Genomic DNA, 21,911 nt, shown 5'->3' with positions numbered 1-21,911 from the left:
CACATACAGAGCACAATTTGGCAAGTCACTGTTTGTACACAAAGTATTTTCACACCATTCGCGTCTTCATACATGTACGTTGGGTAATGATTTCTAACTCATTATACCAGCTTTCTTACCCCCATGCCCCCTCTCTAGGCCCTCCCTCCTCTTTGCCCTATCTAAAATTCCTCCATTCCTCCCATGCCACCCCCTCATTGCCCTTATGAGTCAGCATCCTCATATCAAAGAAAACATTTGGCCTTTGGTTTTTATGGGATTGGCTTACTTCACTTAGCATTATATTCTCCAACTCCATCCATTTACCTGCAAATGCCATGATTTTATTATCTTTTAATCTGAGTAATATTCCATTGTGTATATATATCAAAGTTTCCTTATCCATTCATCTACTGAGGGGCCTCTATGTTGGTTCCACAGTTTAGCTATTGTGAATTGTGCTGCTATAAACACTGATGTGACTGTGTCCCTGTAGTATGCTGTTTTTAAGACCTTTGGGTATAAACCGAGGAATGGGATATCTGGGTCAAATGGTGGTTCCATTCCAAGTTTTCCAAGGAATCTCCATGCTGATTTCCAGATTGGCTGCATCAATTTGCAGTCCACCAGCAATGTATGAGTGTGCCTTTTTTCCCACATCCTCACCAACACATGTTGTTTGTATTCTTGACAGCTGCCATTCTGATTGTAGTGAGATGAAATCTTGAGTACTTTTGATTTGCATTTCTCTAATTGCTAGAGATGTTGACATTTTTTTCATATGTTTGTTGATGATTGTATATCCTCTTCTAAGCAGTGTCTGTTTAGTTCCTTGGCCCATTTATTGATTGGGTTATTTGTTTTTTGGGGGGTGTTAAGGGTTTTGAGTGCTTTATATATCCTAGAGATTAGTGCTCTATCTGATGTGCTTATGGTAAAGATTTGCTCCCATTCTGTAGGCTCTCTACTCACCTCACTGATTGTTTCTGTTGCTAAGAAAAAAACTTTTTAGTTTGAATCCATCCCATTTATTAATTCTTTTCTTTTAGTTATAGGTGGACACAATATCTTTATTTTATTTTTATGTGGTGCTGAGGATCAAATCCAGTGCCTCACGCATGCTAGGCAAATGCTCTACCTCTGAGCAACAACCTCAGGCCCATTTATTGATTCTTGAGCCATTTTTAACCAAAGCAAAATAACCTAAGTAATACTAAGTGTTAAAATACAACATAAAGATACAAAAACAGACATACTAATTCTAGTTAGGAATGTAATCACGATGTTACATTTTTATAATCTACAATTATGTTTAGGAAAATCACACAAACATAGATCACTGCTTTGAATGAAATGCATAAATTTGTAGTAAAGTTTTGTAGTTACAAAAAACAACAAAAAAGTACCAAAGAATGTACAAAATTAATCTTTATTCCACCTTTGTGTCATATTCCTGGATCCTTCACCAATGTTACATGAGGAAAAAACAAAATCAAAACAAATAGAAAACTGAAATCAGAATCGCTAATGTTATCAAGTAGAAAAACAAATTAAAATCTAGTAGGCATTAGCAAGAGTATAGCAAAGATAATGCTGTACAAAGAAACAAAGAAAATTGCTAGAAAACTGTATGTATCATACTCTTTCAAACTAGCAAAATGTGCCCTTGCATACAATGGAACAGAAACTCAATTTTTTTCCTATTAAGGTATAGAAATGCAAGTTCTTTTGAATATTGTGAATGGGTAAAACATGTTTGTAATGGTAATTCTACTAAGCTAATACCAAGTGAGCCAGGAACACATTTATGGATTCTGGGGGTGATGTGGACTGTAATTCTTTGATTGGGGTTGTGGACACTATGATAAAAATTTTTAAAAAACAATGAACACAGAAGTACAAGACAAAGGTGAATGAGACTTCTCTTATATCTGAGTAACATTTAGATGGAATCAAATTTAAATGCAGTTCACTCTGCTTTTGAAGAGGATTTGGTTCAGCTCCCAAATCTTGATTGCTTGACACAGTCTCCTGTGAGAATACTCAGAAGGTGTCTTCTTAAACAACAAACCTATTTTTAGTGGTGAAGCCACCCTTAGTAGCTGTGTCTTCATGGGATTGATAACCAATCACTATCTTTGGAGGAAGTCCTAACCTTTCCCTATAGATTCTCCCCATGTGTGTAACAGCCTCTCTGTTTTCACATTCAGTAGTCCATATTGCTGTCTTATCACCATTAGCTCTAACATTAACAACAGCTCACATACATATCACTGTAGTTATCAAAAGATTTTCCAATAAGCCCAGCAGTGTCTCTAACCAAAAAACAATCGAGGTCACTTCGTCGCTGCTGTTTGTTCAATGTATGAGCCATCTTCCATCCCATTTTTTTTCTCATCTTCCCACATAGGCTCAATTCCACCCTTAAAAAGTGAGTAGTCACAGCCAGGCATTAAATTACTAGACAACTGGATATGGTTGTATAAAGCCCAAAAGTCTTCAATAGTATCAAACTTAGAGATCAAAGGTTTGCTTGCCAAGTTTTACTTTTATCATTTTAAAAAACCAGAATGCCCATTGGTTCCACAGTCACCATTTTAGATAGATCTCTCATTTATCACATATTCTTGTAATCCCCACTTCCTAAATATTAAATGAGTTTCTTGTTATCAGGGTGGATGTCTGGCTCATCTCAGCATTTCATAGCACTTAGCACAGGATCAGGCATGTGAACGTGCTCTAAAATCCTTGCTGATGGATGGATTAATGAGCCAAAAATGAAAGATGGAAACTGTAAAGTCTCCCAAGAGCTGAACCTTGTCTAGCTTAACTATCCATATAATGATTTGATTTTTTTCACATCTTAGAAAATTGCCTCATTAAAGGCAGAGAGACAGACAAACAGCATTCATTTCAATGAATATAGTTTGAATTTGAACTGAAATATTATCAGGGCAAGTTGCTGAAATTACAGATTCTTTAAAATCATTAAATCATACAGTAGGACTCCATAGTATTGTGTTTAAATCACATTCAACCACAGAATAATTCACTTGGAGAATTCAGTTGGCAGGTAAAACTCTTAATAGAAAATATACTGAAGATTGTGATGCTCTAATTTTATTGAAGAGATGGAAATTTGGCTTCTACACCCCAGGTGCTCCTAGAGTTTAAAAACAAGGTGGTTTCGTTTCTGCCTGGTTGTGGCAGAGCTGAATGTTACCTTTGGTACATGCTGCCCCTTAATGTTAGGCTCTAGAACTGCATCTGGAGCCCTCTAATTTCCAGAAAGCACTTGAAATTGCATGTTTTTGTTTTGGGGGTACTGGAGGTTGAACCCAGGGATGCTTTACAGATGAGCTATATCCTCAGCCTTTTTTTTTGTTTTGTTTTTATTGGTACCAGAGATTAAACTAAGAGGCAATTAACCACGGAAACACAACCCCAGCCCTTTTTTATTTTTTATTTTGAGCCAGGATTTCACTAAGTTACTTAGAGCCTCACTGAGTTGCTGAAGCTGGCTTTGAACTTATGATCCTCCTGCCTCAGCCTCCCAGGCCACTAGGATTACAAGTAGTCTTTATTTTTTACTTTGAGGTAGGGTCTTGCTAAATTCCTAAGAGCCTTGCTAAATTGCTGAGGCTACCCTGGATTTGGGATTTTCCTGTCTTAATCTCCCAAATTGTTGGGATTAACAGGCATAGGCCACTGGGCAAGCTTGAAATTGTATTTATAAAATATATGGCTTGGGGTGGGTTGTGACTTAGGAGTAGAGCGCTTGTCTAGCATGTATAAGGCCCTGCGTTACATCCACAGCACCACGTAAATATAAATAAATAAAGGTATTGTGTCCATCTACAACTAAAAAATATTAAAACAAAACAAAAAACCAACAACAACAATAACAACAACAACAACAAAAACACATGGCTCTTCTTCAGGGATTATCTTTGATATAAGCCAGTCTCAGCTTGTGCCCTTCGAGAAGCCTTTCAGAAACAAAAGTAATGTCTAAAGGCTCTGTCAGCTAGGAGCACAAATGTACAGGAAAAAAATGAAATCTCAAGAAAGGGAGACAGGCCCCTTCATAGCACAGACGTGCTATGCTGTGTACTTTGTTTGCTCTATAAATTATTGCTGTTTTATGCTTCAATTTTTGGCATAAGTCATGATCCTTGGGGACAAAATGTCCGACTTCATATCTAAATTAGCATGCAAAGAATGAGGAAATTGAAATAGAAGATTTGAAAGAGTTTAAAGGATTATTGGGGGAGTGGCTAGTTCTAGTAATCCATGAAGATGGGACAAAGAGTAAAGATATTTGAAAATGAGGCTTTGGCCAAGGAGTCTGAAAGAAAAGAGATACATGAAAATAAGCCTATCATCTTAACTGGGACATGACCATTACCTCCTCAGGCCGAAGACACCCTGGCTGCCTGAGGTTGCTGCAGTTCCCAGGAAGGTCTGCTTGCCCTTAGGAAGAGCTGCTCTAGGGCCCAGACAAGAGTCACATAGGAGGCCAAGTTGATTCCTTCCAAGAGTTTCCAGGTTTTGTCTCGATACGACTTAATTATAATATTCTATCATTTTCATAGCAATGATGTGGATGAATCTCAAACAATTATGACAGTGAGAGGGAAGGATTACAAAAGGGTTTGAAGAAAGTCATGGAAGTGAAAGATGTATTTATTATCTTGATTGTAGTGATGGTTTCACAGTATGTATATGTCAGACATATCAAAGTGTACAATATAAATATGTGCAGTTTACTGTATGTCACTTGGAACTGTTTCAGAAAAAGAAACTCCCAAATCTCAAAAGTAGATAGTAGCAAAGCTAAGGATCAAACACATGTTTGTTTGACAAAAAAGTGTAGCCATTTAAAACTAGAATGATAAAGACTATGGAAACATACAAAAATCTTTTCAGTAAAATGGTAAGCGAAAATAACAACATAAAAAGCCTATGTATACTATGATGGATAAAATTTGTATAGCAATAGAAGAGAAAGGAAATTAGACATCATAGTTATTTAATAGAATTACGGGTTATTCAGAAATTATGTAACACTGCTTATAAGTTCCATTTTCAACTAAAACATTAATTGTAATAATACCCTATTTAAAACTGTAAACATCTCCACATTAGGACAGTCTCTTTTAAAGTATAATGTTGAATTTTAAAACTTATCATAAAAAATAATTTGATTTTGAAGAAATTTAAGTATTGCTTGTTAAGTAATCACCTGCAGAAAAAAAATAAATAAAACATCATAAAATTTCTAAATTCAAAATTGCTAGTTTATAAAGCCCCTTTCATATACACTGTTAAGCACCAACTACTTTCCAGTGCTGGATACAGTCTGTGAGACAAAATTCAAGACAAATGCTCAAAATATACTGAAAAATACATTATAGATATTACTAAATGCTGAACAAACCACAAGTTATGTGATATAGCCAAGCCTCCTCTTTCACAAGTGTAAAATAGCAACCTTAGGCTATGACCTTCAAGTTCTCCTTTTTTTTTTTTCCTGGTCTGGTACCGGGGATTGAACTCAGGAATGCTTCACCACTGAACTACATCCCCAGCCCTTTTTATATTTTATTTTTGAGCAGGGTCTCGCTAAGTTGCTTATGGCCAAGTCCGTGGGATTACAGGCATGTGCCACTGCAACTGGCTTAGTTTTCTTTCTTTAAAAAAAAATTTTTAAAAAAAATCTATTCTAAAAATTGTGTAAGGATCAGTGCTTTCATGTATGCATAGGCACTGGTATTTTTCTTTCAGAAAAATAATTTAGGCAAGGAAGTGAAGGTCAAAGGCTCCTGAAGGAACTTCAAGGAGAGCCTTGACTGCAGACTTTTCCTCCTACTCTACATGGCCCAGAAAAACAGGTTTAGAACTTTTGCCACACTTTTCTGCCAGAAAAGACAGACAGCTCTGCTCTAGGGACTACAGACAGTATTTTCTCATCTTTAAATGATGTCTCCCATGCCTGAGTTGTCTGCTGAATCACAGGTAGTTTATCTTGCTTTTAATCCATGGTCTAAAGCTGAGAGTCAAAGAGAAAAGGAATTTTAAAGGAAAAAGTTTAGAGATTAATTTTCCTTTCATAAGCTGAACACCTTTTTCCCTGGATGAAATGAGAAGATTTTTGCAACTTACTTCAAAATAACTCCTTGGGTGGGAGGAAGATGGTACCTTGGAAGGGGGAAGACATTAAAAAAAAGGTTGGTCATACGTCATTCAATTATTAAATATAAACATGGGAGCTCATGAAACTATCCTATTTTTTAAATTTTCTTTATATTTGAAATGTTTCTTAATAAAACATTTATTCATACACACATTTTGTTAGGTTTCTGTGACTGTAACAGATAACTGAGATAAATAACTTAAAAAGAAAGAAATTTTATTTTGGATTGCTGTTTCAGTCCATGACCGATTGGCCCTATTGCTTTGGGCCTATGTCAAGATAGCATATCACAGCAGGAAAGCACATCAGAGCACACTCACTTCATGGTGGAGAAATGAGACAGAGAACAAGAGACTCAAGACCCACAGTCCCCTTCTAAGATACACCGCCAATAACCTAAGACCTCCCACTAGACTCCACCTCTTAAAGGTTCCAGCACCTCCCATTACCACCAAGCTGGGACCAAGCCATTAGTCCATGGGCCTTTGGGGGATCCAAACTATCACACACACACACACACACACACACACACACACCTATCCCTCTCAGCATGAGGAAAAAAGTTAACAAAATGAAACTGTTTTATCGGAGGAAAGAAAGTAGTTTAAGAACACTGAGTATGTGGGAGAGCTTCAATTGAGGAGAAACTGACCACTTGCTTTTTGTCACTGCTACAGTCAGATGAAGGCCTAAGCAATACTAAAGGAATAAAAAGTTCCCTAACTATGAAGGCTAGTAACATTGTAATAGTTACTTGGAGAAGATAGCTAAGGAAATTCTTTTTCTGAAAATAGAAAGTGAAACAGTTTTTATAGGTGATTGCCAAGAAGTAAAACCCAATCGCTTATTAATTTGTTCAAATTTATTCTTGGGTCAAAGGAAATAGACAAATTTTGATCTGAACCTTAGCTAGTCAGATTGGCTAGACTAAAAATAAGCATGTAAAATGTGTTTGGGCAAGTGGCATACAACTATGCCAGAGGTCTGAACCTCAGCTCATAGACTAGCCATTAGCCCTGTGCAGTGGCACTTACCTGTAATCTCAGCAGCTTGGGAGGCTGAGACAGGAGGATCCCAAGTTCAAAGGCAGCCTCAGCAATGGAGAGGTGCTAAGCAACTCAGTGAGACTCTGTCTCTAAATAAAATACAAAAAAACATAGGGCTGGGGATGTGGCTTAGTGGTTGAGTGTCCCTGAGTTTAATGCCTAGTACCCACCACCAATGACTAGCTATTAGCAAGTCCAACAATTACACTGCCATTGCCAAATGAAACTATACTCCTTCTCAGCAAGGAAGCCTAAACAACGTTCCAATGGTGGCCAGCCTTCACAATGGTCCCCAGTGTCCATCGTCTTCAGGTATTCTCACCTAGATAATTCTTTCCTCTTAAAATAGAGCCGACTTTTGCTCCTAAAGTAGTGAAAACTCTAAGTAGTGAAACTCTTAAGTCTAGAGTATAAACGACTTCCTGGCTACTACTTTGCTTCCTCTTAGGTCCCTTGTCCTGGAGAAAACCAGCTGTCACTTTGTAAGGACAGCCAAGAAGCCCCATGGAGAGATCCACATTATGAAAAATTGGGGTCTCCTACCCATAGCCAGCACCAACTTGAAAGGCCTGTGATGAACCATTTTAGAAGCGGATTCCCAGCCATGGGCAGGCCTTCAGATGGCCACAGCACAAACTTCTGAGAAACTGAAAGTCAGAACCAGAACTAAACAGCTCCCAAATTCTTGTGCCAAAGAAATTGTATGAGATAATAAATGTTTGGAGGTAAATTCTTCTGCACAATGGAAACTACTATACTTCGTTAAAACTTTAGAGTCCTTTTTATACAACTGTTTTTCAAAAAATGGTGCAATGTATATAGTTATGTTTATTTTATTTTAAATATTTTTTAGTTATAGATGAACACAATACCTTTATTTTATTTTTATGTGATGCTGAGGATCAAGCCCAGTGCTTCACACATACTAGACAAACATTCTACCACTGAGCTACAACCCCCCGCCCCGGTTGTTTCTTTTTTTTTTTTTATATCCTTCACAACAGTTTATTTATTTATTTTTATATGGTGCTGAGGATTGAACCCAGTGCCTCATGTGTGCTAGGTGAGCGCTCTACCACTGAGCTACAGCCCTAGCCCCACAACAGTTTCTTTAAATCAACTTCGGAAAATGTCATCTTTCCTCTCCCCTCCCAGATCAGATGAGCATAAAAACTTGTTACAAAAATAACAAATACTGAAATATATAAATTAATCTACCGTAAGTCTCCGAAATGTCACCAACTCTCCTTCACCCCAGTTGTTTCTTTTATTAGAGTTTTTTCACAAATAAAAATGTGAGTGAATACGTTCTTATGTGGTCTCAGAAAGAACATGCCAGGCTCTTACAGGAGAGAGTACTGTTTCCCACTTTCTATAGCACCTTTCATGGCAATGCAAGAAATTAAAACATAAGGGAAATGACTGTGAGTTTTCTGCAAGTGACCTTGAATATCATTATAAATTGGGCTTTCAACAAATCATTGTTTCTGATTTTGAAAGCCTCACTTCATATTGCAAAGCCCTGCACTTTCACACCTCAGTGTCAGCTGAGCAATGCCAGCTTAGTTAGAAAGCCTCTAATAATATCCAAAGATCATTGAAAGTCATCAGGACTTTTTTGTCAGGAGTTTGCTTGCATGATATGCAATCCAGAACCCCAAAGCCTCTCGTAACCCATTTCCCAGCTACCCACAGTGATCAACTGAGAGGGCAGAGCCATCTCAGAGTCTCCAGGAGACAACCCCCATATTGTTCTGCCTCTGAAATTTGTAGTGTAGGCCCATCCTACAGCGCCCCCTGTTTCCTATCCCAAATGAAAGTACAGTTTCTGGTGTATAAACACACAGTGGTTAGTGGCAATGGCTGCCAAGTCCAGTGGTGCAAACTGAGTTCTGCAGAGCTTGGTAGCCATGCTAGAAGTGGTTTTCATCCAGCCAATTTTGCATTGTGGTTTTGAACATTTTTCCTGGAAGATTTGGCTCAAAGTCTTATTTTTTTTGCAGCTCTCACAAGAGTTTCATGCACCACCCAGAACTTTTCTGCTTCAACAGCTAAGTCAGCTCCCAAGGCTTGCAGTTAAGAACTCCAACTGATTGACATGCCCCATTCAAGACTGATCCTGCTAGGCAGATTGAATCTCTACGAAACCCCGCCCTCAGCCCAGAACATTGTCATCTCTTTCTACTTGAGGAACAGCCTTGAAAGACTGGATTTGCCAGTTCCAGATTAGGTTACAAACTAAACTTACCCAAAGTCACAGAGGCTAACTGTGACTGCATTTTTCTAGAGAGAGAGAAAGAGATTTTCTGGAGTTTGGAGTTCATCTCCATGTGATGAGGCTCCTTTCTTTTAAGCAAAGCTGGTTGTGAGCCTGGGTGTGGAGATTCTGCATTACTGGGGTTTTTTTTTTTTTTTTGTTCATTTGTTTGTTTGGGGAGGGGATGCATACTATTTGTTTTTAAAAGACCAGGATTAAAAAAAAAAAAAAAAAAAAAGGCATTCTCTCCTTTTCAGTGTGCTAACTCCTTTCTCTAACAGTTCATGTAGGTTGGTGGTGGTGAAAGTGGGTCAAAAATTCTAATCTTAGCCAGGTGCAGTGGCACACGCCTATAAACCTCCCAGTGAAACTGGAGTTTGGAGATGAGACTCAATTCCCGCTGCCTCACCAATTTCCTCTGGGATTTTGTTTCACAAATTTTGAAGGATAAAAGCCACAGACAACTGGGCACAGTGGCACATACCTGTAACCTCAGCAGCTCGGGAGACTGAGACAGGAAGATCGGGAGTTCAAAACGAGCCTCAGCAAAAGTGAGGCCCTAATCAATTCAGTGAGATCCTGTTTCTACATAAATTATGTGGCTCGGTGGTCAAGTGCCCTGAGTTCAATCCCTGGTGCCAGAAAAAAAGAAAAAAAAAAAAAAAGCAACAGTCACAGAAGGGAAGAGTAAAAGGAGCAGGATTTATTTAAGCAAGAAGAGATAGAACTCCCACCATAGGGGAGGGAGCCTGATAGCAAAAGAACCCATTTTGGTGTGCCAGCTTAGAAGTTTATATATGGTTCTGGACAGAATATAGAACAAAATCTATGCAAAATAGATATTAAAAAAGGCATCCTGGCTACCATTCAGGTTCACTTCCATCCTCTTTCCAGTAACTTCCAACTGGGTTCACCCTCACCTTCCAGTTTCTACCTCTGGGACAAAGGAATTGGCTGGAGGTATTCCCACAGGTGAGCCTCGAGGCTTTTTAATTTGAAATAGGCTTTGGTGATACTCATTAATGTGTTTACTGGCTAGCTTCCAGGTGTGGTTGAATGAGGCCCATTATCCTGACTGCCTGGTCATTTTATTGTCTGTTCTGTTTTATCCTCATTTATCAGCTGCTTGGAAGGTTAAAGCAGGATGATTGCCAAGTTCAAAGCCAGCCTCAGCAACTTAGCGAGACCTTGTCTCTAAATAAAATATTTTCAAAAGGGCTGGGATATGGCTCAGTGGTTAAGTGCCCCTAGATTCAATTCCCAGTACCCACAGGGAAAAAAAAAAGAATCCTAATATTTGTCAACATTGATTTCTAAAGTTCACATAGTAAGAATATAGTTCTCTTATTTTCATTTCAAGCCTAATTAATGGAAGTCGTGTGCTTTAACATTTACATTTCTCCAGCTAAAGCAAATTATCTGGTTACAATTTAATACTATTTTAGATTTTTTTATATTCTATGTATCCAAGTTGGGACTTTTCTCTTTGGAGGTTATAGCATGACCATAAAGATTATTTCTTATGTAGCATCCCTCTAAGGAGATGTGAATTGAAAAATTCTCATCATTACTTATTTATAAACAGAATTTAAATTGTGAAATAAAAGTCCACAAGTGAATTCTGAAGACTTTCTAGACTTGGTGACAATTAGTCCCTATCCATTGGCCTTGGGGACTCGGCACATTAGATCTTAACTGGATCAGCCATTCCCACAACTTTACTCTTGCTCTTGACCTAATGCTCCCTGTACCAGTTTGTGCCATGACTGTCAGACCAAAGAGAATAAGGGCAAAAGATTGAGAAGGAATGAAGGACTCTCTAAATGTGTCAAGAATCCCCTGAGTTCTCACACATAATTGGAACTGGGCACTTAGCAAGACCCTATCTCAAATAAAACAAAAAGTGCTGGTGATGGAGCTCAGTGGTAGAAGAGCACTTACTTAGCTTGCAAGAAGCCCTGGATTCAATCCTCAGTACAAAAAAAGAAGAAAAGAAAGAATAGGGTCCATTCGGGAACATTTTTACCTACAGATGACATCTCAGTGGGAGTAAATATGGAAGCACAGATATCATGTGTAAGACCATGATATTATTGAGTTGTATTTGACACTGTTTCCATTCCTGATTTCTCAAGACTCTGGTTAAAAAAAAAAAAAGCCTCTGTTCTCTTGATTTCTATGACCTTTTGCTATCTTGGTTTTCCTCTAACTTCTCTAACTTTTCTCCCATTCAGTTCTTTTTTAAGCAGGAGCTTTGTCTTCTAACAACTGCCCTTTAAATGTGGGCATTCTCTATTGCTCTATGGGGTTACCCCGGCAATTTCCTCCACTTGATAGTTTTATCTACAAACTATATGATTAAAATTCCCACCTCATTTCCCTGCCCTGACATGAGAACCCTGAGATCTATCAAAACTGTTTCATTTCAACTCCCCTGAAATACACTAAGAACTTGTATCATACCAATGCTTTTCATAGCCTAGCTATTTGTCTATCTTACTTTTATATATTCCCAAGAGAAGAAATAAAATTATGGCTTCTATTGTTCTTTCTTTAGACTTGAAGAATTTATGACTGCACATAATTATAATGCTTTTATCATCAGGTAATAAAATAACTTTAAAAAGTAGTTTAAACTTAATAAGAACATTTATTATCTCACACAATAAAGATTGGTTATTTCAGGGGCTGGGGTTGTAGCTCAGTAGTAGAGCACTTGCTTCACATGCATGAGGTACTGGGTTCTATCCTTAGCACAACATAAAAAGAAATAAATGAAATAAAGATATTGTAAAAAAAATTATTAAAAAAATATTGGTTGTTTTTGTATTTCAACAATGTTATCAAGGACACAAAAAATTTTTTGCATCATATAATTTTTTTTAGAGAAAGAGAGAACGAATCTTTTTTTGTAGATGGACACAACACAATACCTTTATTTTTATGTGGTGCTGAGAATCGAACCCGGGTCCCGCCAGTGCTAGGCGAGCGCTCTACTGCTGAGCCATAATCCCAGCCCAACATCCTATAATTTTTCAATGCAAGTAAGATTTTAATCTTATTGGGCAACCCAAAACACATTATTTTCCACCATAAATAGTATAACAAAGTCTTTTAAGATAAAATATGTTGCTGGGGATAGTAGCTCAGTGGTAGAACACTTGCCTAGCATATGTGAGACCCTGGGTTCAATCCCCAATGCAGAAAATTAACATCAAAATATAAAATATGTCCATCCTTCCCCCACCCTGACCTGGTGGCAATGTTCTGGATTTCAGGAGACCTGGATTTCATTCCTGTTCTCACTATCTCTCTCCCTCGTGCTGCAATGAATAAAATAAGAAATAAAATCATTGTCCTGCATCCTTAACTGCCATAGGCTGTACCCTTGTCAGATTTCATAAGCTAAGCTAGATGATCTTGGTTAGTATAAGGGTGTAAGACCTCAAAGAAAATGAAGTGTGGACCACAACATCTTCTATGAAGCCATCTTCCATGAAACCTTCTCTTACAGCAATTATTGCATTTTCTTCTTTACTATTTGATTTATTTGATTGCTCTAGGAGAAAAATTAAAAAGTCCTTACAAGTAAATCCATTTCTGGTTATTTAAATTAATGCATTTATTTGTTTTCCCTTTTCAACTGACTGTTGGGTTTGAAAGATATTTTGTTATATTTTTTTGTTGGTGGTGTTGTTTTAGTTATATATGACAGTAGAATGTATTTTGATGTATCATACATACGTGGAGTATAACTTCCCATTCTTGAGGTTGTTCATGATGTGGAGTACACTGATCATGTATTCAAACATGAATATAGGAAAGTTATGTCTGATTCATTCTACTGTCTTTGCCATTCCCATCCTCCCTACCTTCCCTCCATTCCCCCTGTCCAGTTTGGTGAACTTCCACTCCTCCTGGCCCTCCATTGTGAGTTAGTATCCACATATCAAAGAGAACACTGGGCCTTTGATTTGGGGGGTTTGGCTTATTTCACTTAGAATGATAGTTTCCAGTTCCATCCATTTACCATCAGACACCATAATTTTTTTCTTCTTTATGGCTAAGTAATATTCTATTGTGTATATGTACCACATTGTTTTTATCCATTCATCTGTTGAAGGGCATCTAAGTTGGTTCCATAGCTTAGCTATTGTGAATTGAGCTGCTATGAACACTGAGGTGGTCACATCATTATATAGTATGCTGATTTTAAGTCCTTTGGGTATATGCTGAGGAGTGAGATAACTGGTTTAAATGGTGATTCCATACCAAGTTTTCTGAGGAATCTCCATACTGTTTTCTATAATGGTTGCACCAATTTGCAGTCCCACCAGGGGGACGTTCCATCCCAAACAATTTTTTTTTTTTTGGTGGGGGGAGACTGGGAATTGAACTCAGAGGTGCTTTATCACTGAGCCATATTTGCAGCCCTTTTTATTCTATATGTTGAGACACAGCTTCACTAAGTTGCTTAGACTGGACTCAAACTTGTGATCCTCCTGGCTCAACCTCCTGAGTTGCTGGGATTGCAGGTGTGCATCACCACACCCTACCCAAGCAATTTCTTGCAAACTTGATGCCTTCCAATTCTCTTTACTCAGAGATTTATGGGCTACAGGTTGTAACTTAAAGGTCTTCCTGATTTCATCCCCACACACACACCCATAGTGAAGTCATGCCTGAGACATGAGTCACGACGTTGGCAGACACAGGGAGTTCCTCAGAACTGTGATAATCACAGCCAGGGCTTCTCGCTCACTTCAGGTCCTTGGGAATAGGGGGAGCCTTGCTAATTACCACCCCCAGAAATCAAGATAAGAGCATCCTGCTTACCTCATCTGCCTAGAAGGCAACTTTCAGATAAAAATTCTTTTTGTAGAAGATTCCTATTTCTCAATCCAGGAGAGGTTTGAGAAGAGAGGGCTCTGGGACATCGGGTGGGGATTGGGGAAGACAGACAAGGGCAGAGGGGGACTGCCAAAGGGCTTTCTCTCTAGATGTGGTCTTATCTTGGCTACAAAGTGGGGAAAGAAAGAAAACAGCCTCATGACAGGTTGGAGCCCTGAGGTTTTGGCAGGACCCTTGCCTGGCAGAGTTCATTTCATTCTGGCTCCTTTGCTGGTGATCGTCTTGAATGCTTGGCCTTCAATCGCACCTCAAGAAATTCAACTTCTGTGTTCCTATCCAGGCCAGAAGACCAAAGAAAACTTCACGCTGAGGTTTGGCCTCCTTAGATCTACTCAGGAGATATACCTAATTTTCCATACATCTACCCAGATGCCAGTTTATGCCCATTCTCAAAAGATGCAGGTCCTCCTCAGATTGGCTAGTGCAGGGCAGGCCAAGCCCATGAGCCTAGGTGAAGGACTACTCTTGGCCTAGAGAGCTACATCTCAAAAGAAGACAAAAGTGGGTGGGGGTGGGGAGGAGTTGGTCAAAGAAAACAAAATTTTAGTTAAGAGGAATAAGTTCAGGAAAGCTATCGTACCTCATGATAACCTCGGTTAATAGAATGTATTATATATTTGAAAATTGCTGAGAGCGCAGATTTTAAGTTTCTCACAACAAAAATAATTTTTGTGAGTAATGCATATATTAAATAGTTGACTTATCCATTCTACTATGTATGCATATGTCAAAACTCTTTATATATTCATATTCCATAAATACATGCAATTGTTACTTGTCGATTAAATAAATAGGACTGAAAGTGTAGCTTGGGGGTTAAAGCACATGCTTAGTATATATGCAAGACCCAGCATCACCAAAAAAATAACAAAATAAAAATAAACAGAGAAGTTCAGAGACAGGTCAGAAATATTTAATATAATAAATTATATCTTGAAGGAAAAAAATTAAAAATAGGTTCTGAAGACTGAAAACATATCTCTCTCTCTCTCTCTCTCTCTCTCTCTCTCTCTCTCTCTTTCTCTCTCTCTCCAAAATAACCACTCTTTCCCACCTGAGAAATGAAACTAAGAAGGCCCAAACGGTAGAACTATAGGATGATAGACATTCTGGAGAAATAAGAACAAACAGGCAGGAGCAGAAGGCACATGTGAAATGCCAGCATTGCCAAATGTTCCATGTGGTGAATCCTGTCAGAGTGAATACCCATGCACAGTCAGCCAGATCTGCATTGTGGTCTTCAGATCACCATAGGAATCCACATAGGAGAGCAAACTGGTAGGAATTTTAGCATTTCTAGTTGCTCCCCATAAATGCTAAATGAATAGTTGGACAACCAGAGTTCTTGGCCAGCCGAGTCCCTTTCATATCTTGTGGTAAGCTTTTCAAATTTCCAGTTTCAGATACAGTCAGTGAAACCCAGGCTGAGAAGGAAAATTTACAAACAACCTGGTTTCATCAACAAATAAATTACAGGGGAGAGAAAAGATGTTTAAGATTCAAAAGACAGCCAGTTGCAATGTTTGAACTTTAGATTCTGATTTTGAAAACTTAAAAAAAAAAAAAAAGAAAGAAAGAAAAGGAAGCAAGAAAGCACTCCACTGGGTTTGTTCTACATTAAAAAACTAAATAAACAAAATAAAAGTATTGTGTCCATCTACAACTACAAATATTTTTAACAAAAGAAATATGAACACACAGGGTATTTAATATTAAGGAATTGGGGTTTTTTGTTGTTGTTAAGGTATGATCTTTTAAAATCCTTATCTTTTAAAGTAGAGACACAGAAGCATTTATAAGTAAAATAAAATGATTTCTGAGATTTGCTTCAGAATAAACAGGAATGGGGTGTGGATGGGGTAAAGCTGACCAAAGGTTGATCATTTGGGGGACTGAGTGGCGGAACTGTGGTGGTTCCTTCTTCAGTAATTGCAATCCTGTGTGAATACACAATTTTCCACAATGAAGTTTTTAAAAAGTGAAAAACAATTCCAATTGAATGAACAGAAACTGTTACTGGAATAAACAGTATTCTTGTCTATTTTGTTCTCTACAATATCCCTTAGGCCCTAAACCATGTCTTGGCACACAGGATCCTTGGTGGGCAAATATTGAATGAGTGAACTATGGTTACTCAATTATTATTTGTATATCACAAACTAGACCTCATAAATTATGGTATATGCATAAAATGGATGTCGTCATTTAAAATAATGAGGTCAGCCAGGTGCAGTAATACATCCCTATAATCCCAGCAACTCGGGAGGCCAACTCAGGAGGCTGAAGCAAGAGGATTGCAAGTTCAAGACCAGCCTGGGCAACTTAGTGACAGCCTTTCTCAAATGAAAATTAAAAGGGTTGGGAAAGTAGCTCAGTGGTAAAGTGCCCCTGGGTTCAAGCTCCAGTTCCAGAAGTAAATAAACAATTAAATTAAATAATGAAGTTACTATATAAATGCTGATATGGCAATAATGTACAAAATGTGTTCATATACACAGTGTGGTAGCCAGACTCCAGTATGGTCCCCAGTGATCTTCTTTAGTTATTTACATAGTCTCTTACATAGTCTCCTGACAAATTGAATTGCAGCTAGTTTATGTGACCAACAGAGCATGGTGGAGGTGACAGCGTGTGACCTCTGGGGCAAGGCATTCCAGGTTTCTCCTTGTTCTTCTGCCTCACTTGTTTTGGAGAAGCCAGCCTTCACATCTGAGGTCACTCAAGCAGCTCTGTAGAGAGGCCTATCTGGAGAGGAGCTGAGGCTTCCTGCCGACAGATGGCACTTGCCAGCCTGTGAGTCAGGTACACGAATCCTCTGGCCCCAGAAAAGCATTTCAGCTGACAGCAGCTCCAACCAGTATCTTTTTATTTTATTTTTACTTGTAGATAACTTTATTTTATTTATTTTTAGGCAGTGCTGAGAATTAAACCTAGTGCCTTACACATGCCAAGCAAGTGCTCTACCACTGAGCCACAACTGAAGCCCTCCAACCAGCATCTTAACTGTTACTTATGAGATCCCAAAACTGTTCCTAATCCACGACCACAGACATCATGAAAGTTAGTACATGTTAGTATTGATTTAAACTACAAAGTCTTGAGGTAAATTTTATATATATATAAAACTAATACATAGTATAACTCCTATTTTTAAAAAGCATATAGGTACACAGGCTTATTCATGAATAGAAAACATCTCATCACACAAGGGAGTAACTTGGTTCCAATGTAGGATGTGTGTGGGAAGGGGAGGGTTATGTTCATTCAGTCTATGCTCTTAAACATTCAAGATTTCATTCATTCATTCATTCATTTATTGGTACCAGAGATTGAACTCAGGGGCACTCAACCAAGGAGCCACATCCCCAGCCCTGTTTTGTATTTTACTTACAGACTGGGTCTCACTGAGTTGCTTACCACCTCACCGTTGCTGAGGCTGGCTTTAAACTCGAGATCCTCCTGTCTCAGCCTCCCAAGCTGCTGGGATTACAGGCATGTGCCACCACATCTGGCTATAAATTTCTTTTTTTTAATTTGGCCCTGGGGATTGCACCCACAGGTACTTTACCACTGTGCTACCTTCCCAGCGCTTTTAATATTTTATTTTGAGATATGATCTCACTAAGTTGCTGAGGCTGGCCTCAAACTTATGATCCTCCTGCCTCAGCCTTCTGAGTCACTGAGGTTACAACAATGTGCCACCATATCTGGCTTAAAGCTATTTTTCAAAAGTTGTAAGCAATGTAGAATTTAGAAAGGTAAGCAACACCTGGCATGGTGGTGCATGCCTGTAATACTAGTTATTTGGGAAGCTGAGGCAGGAGGATGCCAAATTCAAAGCTAGCCTGGGCAATGTGGCAAGACCCTGTGTTAAAAATAAATAAATAGATAAGTAAATAAATAAATGGGACCAGCCTGGAGATACAGCTCAGTGAAAGCACCACCAAGTCAATGCCTAGCACCTGACCTCCTCCACCCTCCAAGAGTTAAGTAAGCCACAATAGTGGCTCTTCTTAACCCTTCTTGTCTCTTGCATTGTCCTTGACTTTCTGACATTCTCAAGACTTTGCTTTGTGATGGGCTATGGTTTTAAGACTCTGAGTAGCCTGGACACTAGAGGGCTGGGTTTATTTGAGTTGTAGATGTACACAATACCTTTATTTATTTTTCTGTGGTACTAACATTCAAATGCAGTGCTTCACACCTGCTAGGCAAGCACTCTACCACTAGCTACAACCCCAGCCCCTGTTGCTATTTTTAATATCCATGTATTTCACTAAGACAATCAACCCCATCACTATACCACAGCTCAGATAAAAGTCCTGACTTAATTATTTATATATAATACTGCAGCAATGTTGCAATAAATGCTTGTGGAATGAATGAATGAATGAACCACTCACACTGCTGCTGAATGCTGATGGTTTGCCTGGAGTTCACAATGTCTCTGAGCTGTGGTTTCTGCAGGAGGAGGTGGCCAGTAACTCTGGTCATGCTTAATCTCTCACCAATAAAGACAGAGGCTGGGAAACAGTCCATAGATTGGCCAACAAGCTTAAACAAGAGCAGTTCCTAGGCCAACAAGCTTAAACAAGAGCAGTTCCTACCCAAACCAGGAATTCTTCATATATTCCCTCAGTAAAGGTATTTCCTTGGTGTTATCTGAATGACTCCAAATATTTACATTAAAATATAACAACCATCTCTGAGAAGTCTCAAGGCCTGGCGTTGAGGTGATTTGATTTTCAGTCTCTAAGGACTTGTTTTTTCAGAACTGGGGACCAAGGGGGAGGACTAGACACACACCTTTCACTCATATGCAATCAGAAACCTCTCTGTGAGAAGACACACAAATCCCAGAGAAAACTTGGGGGACAGCAGTGACAACCTTTGATTCTGTAATATATTCCAGTCCACTCCTGGGCCTGCAGAGGGTTAAAGTTTCAGAAACAAAGTTGTAATCACTGAACTATGCATACTGATGAGACAATAGCCTCAGGCTTTTGAAATCTTGATAACCAGGAAATTAATTATAAATTCGAAACTCCTGCTGTGATTGACTGAAGTGATACACAAAAAGTGCCCAGTGAAACAATCCCAATCAACTCAGCTTAGCATTTGTGTCCTGAATAGCAGGACAGCAAATCTCCATTCACTTTCAAAAGTAAGAGGAGCCTATTATAGTGAATGAGCCAGTGGAATGCAAAATATTCAAATGTTCAGATATTCTAGGACTTAGATCCTTCAGGAAAATTAGACTATATAACACAAACACAAGAAAAAAAGACAACTACAACCAAGGCACTTCTCTTCTCAGCCTCACTTTCTCCTACTTCCAATCAGGGTCCTAATTCAGATGGACCAGAAATTTCCCAAGCCACTTCTCCAAGACAAAAAAAGAATTGGTAGTGCACACCTATAATCCCAGAAGCTGGGGAGGTTGAGGCAGGAGGATTGCAAGTTCAAAACCAGCCTCAGCATCTCAGTGAGGCCCTCAGCAACTTAGCAAGAACCTGTCTCAAAGGGGGAGAAAAGGGCTGGGGATGTGACTCAGTGGCTAAGCACCTCTGGGTTCAATTCCTGGTTTAAAAAAAAAAAAAAGAAGAAAAGCTTTTATATTAGCAAATATGATTTTATTTCTCAAATCATTTCTTTTCTTGGGGATATAGCTCAGTTGGTAGAGTGCTTGCCTCACATGCACAAGTCCCCGGGTTCTAATCCCAGCAACACACACACAGAGAAAAAAAAAATCATTTATTCTCTCTCTCTTTATTTATTTATTTTTTGTAATTCTGAGGATCAAACCCAGGGTCTTCTGTATGCTTAGCAAGCACTCTATTGCTGAGCTACACCCCCAGTCCATCTTTTACATCTTTTGATGTAAAAGAATGTAGATTCAAATGTTTGGTAAAAATGAACCAAGAAATGCACCTATTCTTTTTTTTTGTTTTTTAGTTGTTGATAGACCTTTATTTTATTTATGTATTTATATGTGGTGCTGAGAATCGAACCCAGTGCCTCACACTACATGCCAGGAAAGTGCACCACTGCTCAGCCCCAGCCCCAGCCCCAAGAAATGCATCTATTCTTTTTTTTATTATTATTTTTTTAAGGTGGACACAATATCTTTATTTTATGTGGTGCTGAGGATTGAACCCAGTGCCTCACGCATGCCAGGCGAGGGCGCTACCACTCGAGCCACATTCCCAGCCTCTGCATCTATTCTTTAATAGGCACTTTTGATTAAGTTTTGGGGCATCCATACATGGAATACCACCTGGTTATTAAAATTAATGAGGTATAGTGAATGAATGTGTTTAAAAAAGAATAAATCTGTATTAGCTGATTTCTAAGTTAATTATATGTGCATATATATGTATACATATACATTCTTTTTCTTTTAAAAAATTTTTTGGTGCTGGAGACTAAACACAGGGGCACTTAACCACTGAGCCACATCACAGCCCTCTTATTTTTTTAAGAGACAGGGTCTCACTGAGTTGCTTAGTGCCTCACTTTTGCTGAGGCTGGTTTTGAATTTGCGATCCCCCCCTGCCTCAGCCTCCTGAGCCACCAGGCTTGGCTTACATATATATTCTTTGTGTGTGTGTGTGTAGTGATGGGGATTGAACCCAGGGCCTTGTGCATGAGAGGTAAGCACTCTACCAACTGAGCTAGGTCCCCAGCCCACATATACATTCTTAATAGTATAATATACCTATACCTATATTTTCCATTAAAAAATTATTATAGAATTCAGTTCTATCAGGGAAATAAGAATGGTTATGAGCAGTAAATTAGAAATTTTTTGATTTTGTTCTGTTGGATTTTTTTTAAATCATCAGTATATATTATAAAAATGACTAATAAAGAAATCCAAATACCAAAATAGTTTCATCCACTGGACTGGCCTATAGAAAGTCTGTGGGGCTTCTGTGAAGCCTTTTATCCTGTGTTCACCTTTCCATTTCTCACCTGTGGAGAATAGGAGGACAACCTCAAAGGCCTGCTATGAGATTCAAAGCAGAGCACAGGCAAAGAAAACTAAGGTTAAATGGTACTGAAAGGAAAAAAAAAGGCAGAGCAGAAAAGAGATGTCAATAATCGCAGAAAAGAGTGTTCCCTGCCTCACCCTTAAGGGAGTATGCTCCAAGACCCCCAGTGGATGCCTAAACCCCATATAAAGTAGTTTGTTCCTAAGCACATATAACTATGATAAAGTTTAATTTATAAATTAGGGTACAGCAACTAAAAATAGAACAATTATAACAATATACTTTAATAAAAAAGTTATATGGTGGTGGTCTCTTCTCTCTCCTCCCTCAAAATATCTTTACATATTTTCACTTAAAAGAAACATTCATGGGCTGGGGTTGTAGCTCAGTGGTAGAATGCTTGCCTAGCATATGTGGGTTCGATCCTAAGCACCACATCAAAATGAATAAATAAAATAAAGGAATTGTGTCCATCTATACCTAAAAAAATATTTTTTAAAAAAAAGCATTCACGAGCGCTGGGAATG

General features: G+C 38.5%; 1 pseudogene; it reads right to left on the bottom strand.

Moving 5' to 3' along the window:
- Window positions 1–2,037: 2,037 nt before the first annotated feature.
- On the bottom strand, window positions 2,038–13,407 carry LOC114086387 (eukaryotic translation initiation factor 4E pseudogene; annotated as a pseudogene).
- Between the last annotated feature and the right edge of the window lie 8,504 nt (window positions 13,408–21,911).

The sequence above is a fragment of the Marmota flaviventris genome, chromosome 5, assembly GCF_047511675.1.
Source record: "Marmota flaviventris isolate mMarFla1 chromosome 5, mMarFla1.hap1, whole genome shotgun sequence".
Classification (NCBI taxonomy): Eukaryota; Metazoa; Chordata; class Mammalia; order Rodentia; family Sciuridae; genus Marmota; species Marmota flaviventris.
The sequence above is the reverse complement of the archived record's forward strand: the minus strand, read 5'-3'. Positions and strand labels throughout refer to the sequence as shown.